The 13,604-nt window shown below is 38.8% G+C and overlaps 1 protein-coding gene across 1 annotated transcript in view; it reads left to right on the top strand.

The window, feature by feature from the left end:
- The window catches only part of LOC124308220 (limbic system-associated membrane protein-like), a 77,107-nt gene extending 63,719 nt beyond the window's left edge, over positions 1 to 13,388 (top strand). The window contains exons 7-8 of the transcript XR_006908946.1: positions 6,786 to 6,789; positions 13,375 to 13,388. The gene's annotated coding sequence lies outside the window, so the exon portion shown is untranslated. The remainder of the gene's footprint in view (positions 1 to 6,785; positions 6,790 to 13,374) is intronic.
- The last annotated feature ends 216 nt before the right edge of the window (positions 13,389 to 13,604 follow it).

Raw genomic sequence — 13,604 nt, 5'->3', positions numbered from 1 at the left:
AAAGTCGTCCTACGGTTGCAGGTCGAGTTAGTACAGCCACGCTAATCGAATCGGCTCTCGACGTAATTGAAGAATTCTCGGATATTGAACGAATATTTTTCAACCATCGGTAAAAGGCGATGCGCCGAGGGATTCCAACCAAATTCAGGCTCGTATCTGCACACTCATTTCATATTGCCAATATCAAACTATAGCTGCAGAAGCCTAACAACTTTACGCCTTCACGGCTAATCAAACCAGATGCTTTAGGTGTTTCCTATAAGTCGATGCATCCGATGAACGTAATACCATGTCATTTGGTACACACCTTGCACTGACAGGCCGAAACAATTGCCACGTTCACTAACCACACGGAGAAAATTGTAGAATAAAAATTTCGACAACGGTGTTAAGTATTTCACGATCACACTGTGCAATATACCTAGATTGAAAGTTATAAGTACTCAGTGAGTCATATAGATATAGCGAGCGACTCATAATGGGTACCGTAACTCGGTAATTTACATCTGCAAGATACATCTCCAGAATAAATGGGTAAGTAGGTGTACAAGGATTCTGTGTCTACTTTAAGGGCCACATAACAAAAGTGTCTGGATGTTAAGGAAACTAATATATGGTGAGAGCGAAAAAGCATTCGGATTTAACAAATGTCCTGCGCTGAAAACGTCGAAAAAAATAGTGTTTGTAATACTCTATGAAACAAATCATATTCCGTAAATAAAAATTGGAAAAAGTCAATTCAGCACTGACGAAAAATTCTCAAAAATTTATCGATTTCCGTAAACTGCAGCCAAAGTTAAGACGTTTCTTTCGTTCGGTCCTTTAGTTAGGTAAAATCACACCCGACATACAGAGATGATTGTGTATTGAAATGATCGGATGACTAGCGGACGAAAGATTATTCTCACTTTCGTATGGAGCGATTGAATAACACGATGGCTAATCTGATACATATATATATATATATATATATATATATATATATATATATATATATATATATATATGTATGTAAGCAAAAAACAGCCAAACCAGCTGAGATCGAGGGAAGATATCCACCTTCGGGTACGAAGACACAAGTTGCGAGGGTTTTGAGGTTTAATATTCATGATATCTTTGCGCAAAGTGGGCTTCCTTGGGTAATATGAATGATAATTGTGCTTTATTACCTTCCCTAAGATGCCTCCCTTGCATCCTCGTCCCGTCGCCGACTCGTTCAACGCGTCAACCACGAAGAAGCGGTGAGCGACCAAACCACGGTCGGTTTATATATGCGGTTCTCACGACTGTTGCCTACCAGCTACTCACCTTACTTACGTAGGCGCAGAGGCGGATTAATGCCGCAGAAACTTGCGGCCATCCCTTCCCAAAAGTTGTAATGCAAATTTGAAGACGACGCCGCATGCTGGGACCAACGATCGAGGGGAAACACGTTTCGTTCCTCAAATCCTGCAGAGCTAATTACCAATCGGCTGTTTCACTGTATTAGATTGTAACTAAAAAAGTATCGTTGAATATGTTCAATATGTAAAGTATATATTATCTGGTATTCACTTTATATCTTGCAAAAATGTATTTTGGAGTTGTAGTGAAAAAGGGAAATAATCAGAACCTGCGTAGTGATAATAACAAATTAAAATTTATCACAGTGTAGAATTGAACAATTATGATACATATTTGCGACGCAATATGCGCCGGGATTTAGTCACCGCATTGAAAGTGGAAAACAGTTAAAGACCTTTCAAACTCGAACGTAAAAGATGAAACAATCATATCATATCATATCGTATCATAAATATCATACATCATACATCATACATCGTACATCAGCCATAGTATTAAAGTTCGAAACCAAAGTTTGGATATTCGCAAGTTCGGGTGATCAGAAAGTGACGTCATCCACAATTTTTTTTTCTCTTGACGTCATCGATCTATAGTAATCGTTGGCGATGAAAATCAGCTACCAAATTTCTCAGTCTGGAAACAACCGCGCAGTGGAGCGGACGGATGAGAATCGCGCTCCGCAAATTTCGAGTACCGGGTTCTCTACCTCCTGGATCCTGCGCTCCGGGTCCGCTTCCCGGTGCAACTCGAGTTCCAGGACAAGCGCTCCGTAGTTCTGGCTGTCCAGGTCCTTGACCTGATGACTTTAGACCTTCCGGACTAATTTTCAAGTTTCAATACTATCAAACCAATATGCATGCTTCAGATGACATTTTGAATTGGAAAAAAAAACCGGACGACCAGGATCAACAAATTGCAATTGGTGAGTGGTTGGCATTGTATACATAGTAATACATGACAATAACGTCATTCAATTAGAGCTAAAATTGCTGTGCGAAGTGTTTCAAATCTATCAGCAATTAGCTGATTTTTCTGTGGTATTTTTTAACGAAACTTATTGTGATAAAATCACAATTGGTTATACTTACATGCATATGTAAACGTGATTTGTAGCATTATATAGAAAAACTCTTACGGTCAAATTCGGTTTGTGTCACATGCACAAAGACAGTGTTCATTTTGTATACTGTGAAGCAAATACCAGAATTTTTTTGGGGAGTCATCGTGCCCCAGTCTCCCCTAGAATTATGTCATCCGGTAAAACGCTGACAACGAGTAAGCGAGCGCACGAGCACAAAAACCAGTTACACTAGGCATCCGACCCCGAGCCAGCTTTAGCGAGCGAGTGTTTTAAAACTAGTCGATATTAAATATAAATGTGGCACAGACTTTTTTGAGCCGAATGTGGAACCAGCGTCAACAATTTTCTAAGAATTGCAGAGGTTCTGTTGTGATTATTTGTTTCAATAGGTTGTGTGTAAAGAAAGTTTATCGAGATAAACTTTTCTTCGAGAAGTGGCGTTTGTTGGATCCTTTGCAGAATGAATTTATAGCAGTAAATATCTTTACTGAAAAGCTCCGAATTTATCTAGCGAGTCCTTAAATTTCCCAAGTGGGATTGGAGAGGTTTCATGAATTATGTGCGGGCGGCCTGCGCGAAGATGGTTCGAAACAAAGTTCAGGAGTTTGAACATCAGCAAACTGAAGATTCTGTACGAACAAAAATCCAAATCATTTTATTCAAGCAATTCTGACAAATGTATAATTTTTTAATCGGAATTCAAAATAAAATCCTGCTCCAACTTTTACTCGAAATCAATTGACCAAAAATGGGCCACTTCATGGATACAAATAATTTGGGTTATTGGTCAATAAAACAATTTTTGTCTCTCAAGATATATTGGACATAATTATTAGCTGCCCTGACTGGAAAAAATTTAACTCTCTTTCGCTAAATATGCGTCCACACAATTCATCAATGATAACGATATCAAGGTGACTTTGAACCGGAACTACAACCTAGATCGAATGTAAGCACTCCATGCGTTTAGAGGGTTGGGTTGAATTTTTTATTCCAATCTCGTCCGAAACTGATCGAATTGCGAATCGATACCCTGCTCCCGGAATGTTGGTACATTCGTTAATCAAGTCGAAGCGTCGACGATTGCTAGCTGCCCGAACAATTTGGGGTAAAGTTAATCCCAAGGATCATATCTCGCCGGCTATGGATCCCCGGGAGACGAAACTCCCATAGAATTTCATGTGGGGTGGGGGGATCCTCGCAGATTATGCGCGTGATTGTAGGTACCTCGGTGTCCTCACGGGTTGTGGCATTGTTCCAAAGGTAATATACGAGCCCCAACGTGATCCCCAAATTATGCCTCCTCTCTTTCTATCGCTCCGGCCTCTCGCCTTGGTTCCGTTCGTCGGCACGTCCATCACACGGCTTCCCGGTACATGATAATAGTTTCCGGCATAATAGTTTACTAATGATACCTGCTCCCCTCATTTGCATATCGTGTACAATCCACCCCGGTTATACGTGTACCTTGTGCGTGCATCAATACAACTCCAAGCATTCCGCTGTGGGATACCTGCCATGCCGTCGACAAGCCCGAAATGATTTAACAATTGATATTATGTACGTCTATAATATTGCAGGGTGGCACTTGGCCTGGAGAGTAAAACCCACTATACAAACCGCACCGCGTGCCGTGTCAGTAACGTGCGATGTGAAAAGAAGATTGACGAATAGTCAGAGGAACCTAAATTACTGGAAATTTGATACTTCATTATACATTCCACTTATTGTGAGTCAGACGTTTTTTTTCTTGATTGATGAACTAATTCTGAAATTAAATTTTCAGAACGAATTGGAGGCATATTATTCGATTTAATAAGAAATTCTTCAAATGTATCCTAAAATATTCAACTACTTTTCAGTGACAACGAATGGTTGAAGCAACTTATCACTATTCAGATAATTGATCGAAGTAAACACATTCAACACATTTTCGTCTAGGTAATAGTTAATTCACTAAGGAAATATTTGACCTGGAGATTGTAACTAACTTATCTGTGGAGTCAGCGAAACTTGAGAGTCTCTGTAGCTCAGGAACCAAATCTGATGTATATTCCCCAAGATCACCAACAACAACCAAGACTTTGCATGACTATCCAACCAAAGTTCACACGAACGATCGATTGGATAAGTCGCACGAGGGTGAATCTACAGTAATTTTATATCTACTCCGTTTCGTGACCGCGAAGTCTGATAACTTTGCCATTAAATAGCCCGAAATTTGAAGGGTCGTTAAAGTGCCGATGGATCTGCGAAGGAGCAGAGCTAAGGACACTTTGATTGGACCAACGAGAGCGAAGAAAGGATATACGAGTGGAAGAAGGGTCAAGGGTTAAGGTATCAGCCTCGCAGGAGGAATGGGTGAGCGGATGAACCGAGGCCTGGCACCCCATCGTCCCGAATTGCTTCGTGGCCGATCTTCGCCGACAGAGAAGCATCAATTCGTTTGACTTTGCCGGTTACCCGATTAATCGACCTTGGATCCGGCGGAAAATTAGCTCCATCTTATACCTATACGAGTATGTTATCAACCTTCGAAGACAACGGCCGACAAACTCTTAAGGGGCCCTGCAAGTTTCTTGCAGACTTGTTTCGAGTCTTGCCACGAGTTAGCCGAGTTATCCGGTTGCTCGAGTACCGCAAACCACGACGAAGGGCGAAAGGATACTCAGGAATCGCAGAGCGGACGTCATTTCTAATTCATGGTGAGTATTGGTGCCCTTATACGTCTGTCGTCACGTGTTCGTCGCTTAACCGCCCCTAAAAGAGAACTCTTGTCCCGTGGTACGCGGGTCCTCGACTAACGATGCCTAACGAGGTTTAAGCCGGGGATCCAGGCCGCTGGGGAGGAAACGCGTAAATTTAAGGCCGGGCTTGGGGTAGGTAACGGTAGTCGAGATTCCCGAGTCGAGACGTGAGTAAGGTGAAGAAACAATATCTCGATCGTTACCCTTATGAAGGGGAAGAGCGGACTTTCCCCTGTAAATTTGCACTCTTAAGCGCTGAGGTCTTTTTGCAAGTAAGTACGGCAAGGTCATCGTGTGAAAATGAAGAAGTACAATTAAAAGCGTGAATTGTCAACGTCTGCACGTCTTTGAGGCCAACATGTCGGAAGAAGCAAGACAATTTATTGTTTTGATAAGTATTCGGTTAGGTAATGGTGTGCCTGCATATAAGATAGAATGCAAAGTGTTTCACTGGCACTTTGCACTATTATGGACAAGGTGTTCGATGCAACAATTGAAATGTGCAAATTATCATTTCGAAGGTGAAATTTTCACATGTATTTGAACAGCATCTTACACAGTAAACAATTGGTATACTCTTTCAATTTTACGGGTTGATGATTCAGGATAACAAGGAAAGCTTTGATCGGGTCGGGTCTCTTGTGGGCTGCTTAGCGTTTTGTCAGGATCGATGGTTATTAACCTAAGTATAACAAACGTAAGTGAAGGGGGAGTGTGGTTAGGAAATCTTGAGATCTCTCATTACCGATGTTGTACGTCTTGCAAAACCATTGCAGCAGTCGCTTGCGATGCTGTGCAACGTAGCGATGCCGCGAAACGAGGTAAACTAACAACGACGATAGAGAAGTGGGTAAGAGAGAAATCTAGTTCGAGAGAGAAAGAGAGAGACAGAGAGAGAGAGAGAGAGAGAGAGATAAAGCGGCAGTAGAAGACGCCATGATGGTGGAAGCTAAACTTTGAAACTACGCGACTAGCATTTCCGACCGCCAACTGAAAACCACTTCCAGCAATGCCTCTGCGAATGAGGTTACGAGGATATTTATCTATCTGCCATTCTCGAGTTCTTTGCTTAGGAGTTTAGGGCAGGTACAGCAGCGGCTGAATTTTTACTAATTACTGGAAGCGCCTCAGGATAGGGTAGGAAATTTTTGTTTAGCTAACCACAGAATTTCCGATTAGTCTGACTGGTTCGTCGCTTGGAAATCGAATTGAACGTTAACGAAAATTTCGGTATTTAGAAGAGCCAATGTCTAAGTAAATTGCAACAAACTTCACGTTGCGTTCTGAAATTTTCAATACAACTGTTTTTAACATAACTCTCAGAGTTTGCTGATCGAAATATTCAAAACTGTAACAAATCTTTCTTTACATCATATCTGGGAAGACTGTTTAAGAAAATAAAGAAATTATAGATTTTTATACATGACACTTTTATAGATGAAATTTTTCATGCAAGTATTTTTCCATCACCATAGAATATCAACAAAATCCAAGCGATAAAAACCAATTGCAGAGATCTGAAAAACTTCTACGGCGGTTCTCGTGTTTTTCTCACTGGCTCCAAACTTGACCAAAACCATTACCTTATATTATAGTTTCCTTTGACAGCTCAGCGTCGTTTCGTTTTTGTTTTGCGTACTCCTGCCCGATATACTCAAATTTTTCATTTCCTAAGATTCCGAAATTAGAAAATAAAAAAATACGAAAAATGAAGTAATGTCAAAATAAATTTTTTTTCTAAGTAATACTAAACGAACACTTTGGAAAATGTGTGTAAAGTTTGAAGGCGTGATGGAGCAAAGTTAGAAATAAATCATAATTAAAAGGGAGTGTCAAAGAATTATTTAGATTCTGGATTATCTCAATCAGCGTTCATGCGATGCATGCGAGGTAAAACGCGCGGTTAGCACACGCCTGTTAATCGTAAAGAGTACCATAACTATATTGATACGAATTATACGATTAAACTTGAGTAGGTATAATTTGTTCAAAGTTACGTAGATGGATAATTTTCAATAATCGCTAATTAATATGTCAAAGCGCGACGTTGCAATTGCAGTATGAAGATCTGGTAACTATGTATAATTGATGCGTCGCATTCTGTGCAATGAAGTAACGACAAACCATTTCTTACGAAGTTAAAAAACAAAGGGCGCACATAGGTGAAAATATGCAATCAGCAATTTGTCACAGTTAATTTGATAATTTCATAGCAAAACGCCTTGAGTACGTGATCTCTTTTAATAACTCTAAACGGAAATGTTGATCCTATTTCAGAGTAATCGAATTTTTCTAAGCCCCATCAAAGTCACGAGCAATCACAAAAAAGCGTTTGGATACGATCATAAAGATTAGAAACGTATAAGCGACGGCTGGTAATTCGTGTAAAAAAGTTTCTCTGCAATCTACTCTTAATTTATTCCATTGTTCTCCCCTGTGGCCTTAACTTCGTGGCTCGAATCGTCAGGGTGATAACGATTAGGGAAAAGACAGGACAGGTGGTACTACAGTTGCTATTCTACACCGGCTTCCTGATGACCGATAAAATTACTGTGTGCACATACCAACTGATGTGAAAATCGCAAGTTACCAGCGGTCGGTCAGACAGGCCGCCTAGCAACCATACTATGGTAAGTAACATAGTTGCACATAGTTCGCGTTGACTGAAGATATATAAAAACTCACAGCCCCGGGTTATTTTTCGTAACAGTTCGGCGGGTTTTGGCAGGTTTTGGGGTATTAGCAGTTTCACGTATTATCAACCAAATAATTGATGAAGCCGGTAAAAGAAGTTCTTTATAACCAAAGCCTACCGCGTGCAAAACGTTGGTAAGAAAAATTTTGAACTACTTCATTTTTAGTTTCGATCCTTTTAAGGATATGCATATGAAGAACATTCTTTCTCTTTTTCTTTGGATTTGTTTAGCACATTTAAACTTACAAATTGAAAAAATTCCATGTCAATAAATAAAAATGAATAATGAGAATGAATCTATCGTGAGGTTCGTTGTAAATTAACTGGAATGAAGAATAAAAGTCTTGTGATTTTCTTTCAAACTTTGATAAGGTGTTAACATTCGCTTTCGGCAATGCATCTTTTTGGAAATTTATTTCACCTTCTGCATAATATTTAGATTCTTATCAAACCATATTTTTCTTCTCAATTGTTAAAATGCTAAATATTGATTATTGTCAATTCATGCACTGAGAGAAATTTATAGAAACCGCTACTCAAAAAATATAGTAAAGATTGCCATAAAGTGTTGTAATCAGAGGACATTCTGGCAATATGGTATTTTGTACAATACTGTATGCGACATATCAACAGTGATTCAATTGAAGTATGGGTACCCGAGAGAAGAGTGTATAAATAGATCAAACATAATAATAGATCAGATATAATAATGATGCAGAGACCGAAAAGTATATAGTTATATGCGGTCGACGTACGATATTAATATATATGATCCATTTACGATGAATACGTGATGCATACTGTAAATATTGTACTTTTCCAGAACACAAACTAGATTCCCTACAATAATACGTCTATGATATGAAAAATAGAAGAATTATTCATTTCGAAATGAGATTCTATTCGACAGGCGCTCGATGTATTCCGTAACATCGATATTCATAATTATTCCAACAACTTTTCTTTTGCTCTCTCGATCTTGAAATTTCGTAAGCACAGAATCGAAACGCTGTTTCAGCTAGTCGCAAGTGAAGTATCTACGTTGGGTACAGAAGCAGAATTGTTTTTCGAAAAGTGTCCGTCTGGAAAAAAATTCAGAGTAACTGTAATACATCAGGGATGCGCTAATTTTGATCGAGATGAAATGGATGCTCCGTATATGAGAGTGTTCAACGCAGTGTCCTGATTTACAGACCTGAAAAGGTGATTGTCGGCGACTCTTTTTTTTTTAATGGGAAGAGATGAAACGAAGCTTCTTGAAACCTAGAGTGTATTTTAAAACACAATTGCAAAGTACAAGCAAAATTTTTTATCATCCAACTGTCGCAGAACGGCGGCGTTATTAGCTGACCCGTTAAGTGAAGAATATACCCTTTAGTCAGCGGCTGACCATCGAAGGGCCTAGCCGCTTGAGTATGGAATCGGCAAGGAAGATAAAGTGCGTATTTCTTGTCTGGAATGTAAAGACATATCATACAATCATACATCATACATCATACATCGTACATCACACATCATATCATACATAGTATTGAAGTTCGAACCAAAGTTTGGATGTTCGGATGTTCAGAAAGTGACGTCATCCCAAATTTTTTTTCGTCTTGACGTCATCGATCTGAAATCAGCTAGCCGAATTCCTCAGTCTGGAGACAAACGCGCAGTAGAGCGGACGTAAGAGAATCGCGCTTCGCAGATTTCGAGTACCGTGTTCTTTACCTCCTAGATCCTGCGCTCCGAGTCCGCTTTCTCGTGCAACTCGAGTTCCAGGACAAGCGTTGCGTAGTTTCTATGCTCCAGGTCCGCTACCTGGTGGAACTCGACATCAGGGACATGCGGTCCAAAGTTCTGGCTGTCCACGTCCTTGACCTAGTGACTTTTGACCTTCAGGACTAATTTTTCGTAGTTCTGACTGTCCTGGTTCTCCACCTGGTAGATTTTGACATCCAGGAAAAAGGAGGTATGACCCGAGGTGGACAAGGAGGAGGACGCGAAGGACGAGGAGAACCAGGTGGACGAGGAAGACGAGGATTTGTGCTCGGTGAGTTCACGATTTTGACAATATTTAATGGCAATTGTAATTGTATTGTATTTGAAATTTTTCAAACTTGTCATGTTTACAATAAATTATTTCAATTCAGTTTTCGCGCAAGCACAAATTCAATAACTATAAATGTACTAATAAAATTTACTATATCCTTAATTAATCAATTAATTATACTCATCCTTACACAATATTTTTGATGTGTTCTTATACTGAAAATATTTATTACTATTCAAGGTATAACCCAAGGTGGTTGGCGGTGGTTGGAGGTGGCCGGAGGTGGACGAGGAGGAGGACGAGGAAGACGAGGATTTTTGCTCGGTGAGTTTATCATTTACATAATATTTAATGGCAATTGTAATATATTTCATCTAAAATTTTTCAAAATTGTCATGTTTGCAATAAATTATTTCGATCCATTTTTTGCGCAAGCACAAATTCAGTAGCTATAAATGCGCTGATAAAATTTATTATATTATTAATTAATTAATTATTTATACTCATCCGTACACAATATTTTTGATGTGTTCCTATACTGAGAATATTCATTACTATTCCAGGTATAACCCGTGGTGGTTATCGGTGGTTGTTGGAGGTGGGCGGCGGTGGTTGAAGGTGGTCGGAGGCGGACGAGGAGGAGGACGAGGAAGACAAGGAGATGAAGGTGAACGAGGATTTGTGCTCGGTGAGTAAAACACTTTTATAATACTTGATGGCGATTGTAATTATATTTTATCTAAAATATCTCAAACTTGTCATGTTTATATTAAATTATTTCAATTCTTTTTGCGCGCAAGCACATATTCAGCTATTAATGTAGCTATCAATGCGCTAATAAAATTTATTAGAGTATTAATTAATTAATTGATTATATTAATCCTTACACAATATTTTTAATGTGTTCCTATACTAAGAATATTTATTACTATTCCAGGTATAACCCGAGGTGGTTGACGGTGGTTGGAGGTGGTCGAGCTGGACGAGGTGGAGGACGAGGATTCGTGCTGAGTGAGTTTAACATTTTTATAATATCTGATGAAGTAAGATCAGCATCAGGAGTAGGAATAGGATTAGGGCCAGTAGGCGGAGTAGGAGTACGATCAGGAATAGGATCAGGAGTGGGAGTAGGAGTAGGATCAGAAGTGGGATCAGGAGTAGGAGTAGGATCATGGGAAGATGTAGAAATAGGAGTAGAAGTAGGAGTAGTAGTAGGAATAGGACTCGGAGTGGGAATAGGAGTAGAAGTAGGAATAGTAGGAGTTAGAGTAGGATTAGGAGTAGGAGTAGCTGGAGTAGGAATAGGAATAGTCGTCGTAGTAGGAGTTGAAGTTGGAGTAGGAGTAGGAGTAGGCGGGGCGGGGGCATGGATGGGTGGGGAGGGGCGGGAAGGGGATATTATCATATCAAGTTATCAGTAATAAGCAATTGCGGGTAAAATATTAGCTTACTTTTGTAAGTATTTATGAATGTACCTCTATGAATATTCATTGTTGGTATATAAGGTCTGGCAACGTACCTACTTTCTGTAAGAGATGTTGAAGATTTTCAACATAATTATGTTTCAGTTCTGTGCCCCACCTAGTGATCCACTAGTACATATCCTCCGACGTGACATCGCTGTGCTACCTATAAAGAAGAAAAGATTTATTAAGATGCAGATTGCTCCTCTCTTCTTGCCATTGTGCTTTCAGCCATTGTTGTGCTGTGTGTTTAAAATTAAGGACAGTATATGTATAATATAGAATAACAGGTACAGCTACGAATATAGCACTACAATAAATTTTATAGAAATGAGCTCTCATTGAGATTTCTCTGTATTTATAACTCGACGCGAGAAGGCAAAAATCAATGTAATGCCATCCGTAAGGTAATTGGACTCGTATTTGCACTACGAGAACTCGTTGGGCATTTTGCGGTGAAATTTGAAAAATTGTTGTACAAGAAATTGAATAACTATAAAAATGGGTAAAAAATATTATCTCTAATAGTGAATGTAGCTAATACAGCCTTAACCGTATATTGATTATGTTAATGATCTATTGTGACAAGATCGGAATTAGATAAGCTCTCTAAATACCCTTTTCTAGTCTATTAATTTATATCATGTGTATGTAAATGTATAGTTCTTCAGTTTATACAATCACTGCACTAGGATTACCCTTGCCACGTTTTATGGTGCGCTTGTGTAATTTGTATATTATTAACCTTACGTTTTACTCTATTTGCGACAAGTTGTGAGTGTTTCTAATTTCTTGGCAATTATTTATGTACATGTATGTGTACATATGTATATGTATACTTACGCATGTGTATATACATATATATACACATGTTTAAAACTAGATTTTGACAATAAACACAGAGGTTTTAGTATATTCGCATACGGATTTCTGTGTATAGGTATACTTGAACTAAAATATCCTTATCTCTAATACGGAGTTCTTCGTAATTCGCATTTGTTTTTGTAACCCAATGTCCTACATACGATGGCAAAAATCTAGATCCAACTTAACTGAGTCTCAAAGCCCTGTTGACATAAAAGCAGCTGTTTGATAGAAATTATAGTTTATAGTTTACACAGCCCATTGCATGATATTTCATTACAAATACATATGTTTCAATGTATTTAGGAATAATTTATCAAATATACAGAGATCATGTGCAAATAATAAATGAATTCGACCGCATTTTAATGTATTCATTAAAGCTTTAACAATAAATTTAAGCTTTGTTACTTCTGTTATTTTATTATGGATAATCAAAAACATTTCCGACTATTCGTGCTGTGGAAGCATGGGGATTAAACCAAATGTAGCAACAGATTAGAAACAGTGTATGTAGAGTACGGGTACTTTTCTAACAATGCAAACACGTGCCGCTAGCTTAGTTTTGACATATCTAGAATACCACGCCTTGCGAATCAGCTTTCCAGACAGAGATGAATGATGAATTTTAAGGACTGCATTATCGTTGTTGAATACTCTATGCCTCATGGGAAACGAAAATCTGTAACGATAAAATTGATGCACCGGATCATCATCGACTTTAACTTATGAAATGTCCTACCATTTCCGAACACCTCCAACCATCCTATTTACCTATATTACTAGATTAGCTATGATATGAAATAAGAAGAATTATTCATTTCGAAATGGGATTCTATTCGACGCGCGCTCGATGTATTCCATAACATTAATATTCATAATTATTCCAACAACTTTTCATTTGCTCTCTCGATCTTGAATTTTCATAGGCATAGAATCGAAACGCTGTTTTAGCTGGTCGCAAGTGAAGTATCTGCGTTGGATGGAGGAGCAGAATTTATTTTTCGAAAAGTATTCGGATGCAAAAAAATTCGGAGTAACTGTAATACATCACGGATGCGCTAATTTTGAACGAGATGAAATGGATGCTTCGTATATGAGACAGTATTTAACGCTGCGTAGTGATTTAAAGACCTAAAAAGGTGATAGGGAAAGAAAGAACGAAGCTTCTTAACACTTTGAGTGTATTTTAACACACATTTGAAAGATACGAGCAAAATTTTTCATCATCCAACTGTCGCAGAACGGCAGCGTTATCAGCTGACCCGTTAACCGAAGGATATATCTTCAGTCAACGGCTGACCATCGAAGGGCCTGGCCGCTTGTGTTTGGAATCGGCAGGAGAGATAAAGTGTGTATTTCTTGTATGAAA

This window comes from Neodiprion virginianus, chromosome 6 (genome assembly GCF_021901495.1).
Source record: "Neodiprion virginianus isolate iyNeoVirg1 chromosome 6, iyNeoVirg1.1, whole genome shotgun sequence".
NCBI lineage: Eukaryota > Metazoa > Arthropoda > Insecta > Hymenoptera > Diprionidae > Neodiprion > Neodiprion virginianus.
The sequence above is the reverse complement of the archived record's forward strand: the minus strand, read 5'-3'. Positions and strand labels throughout refer to the sequence as shown.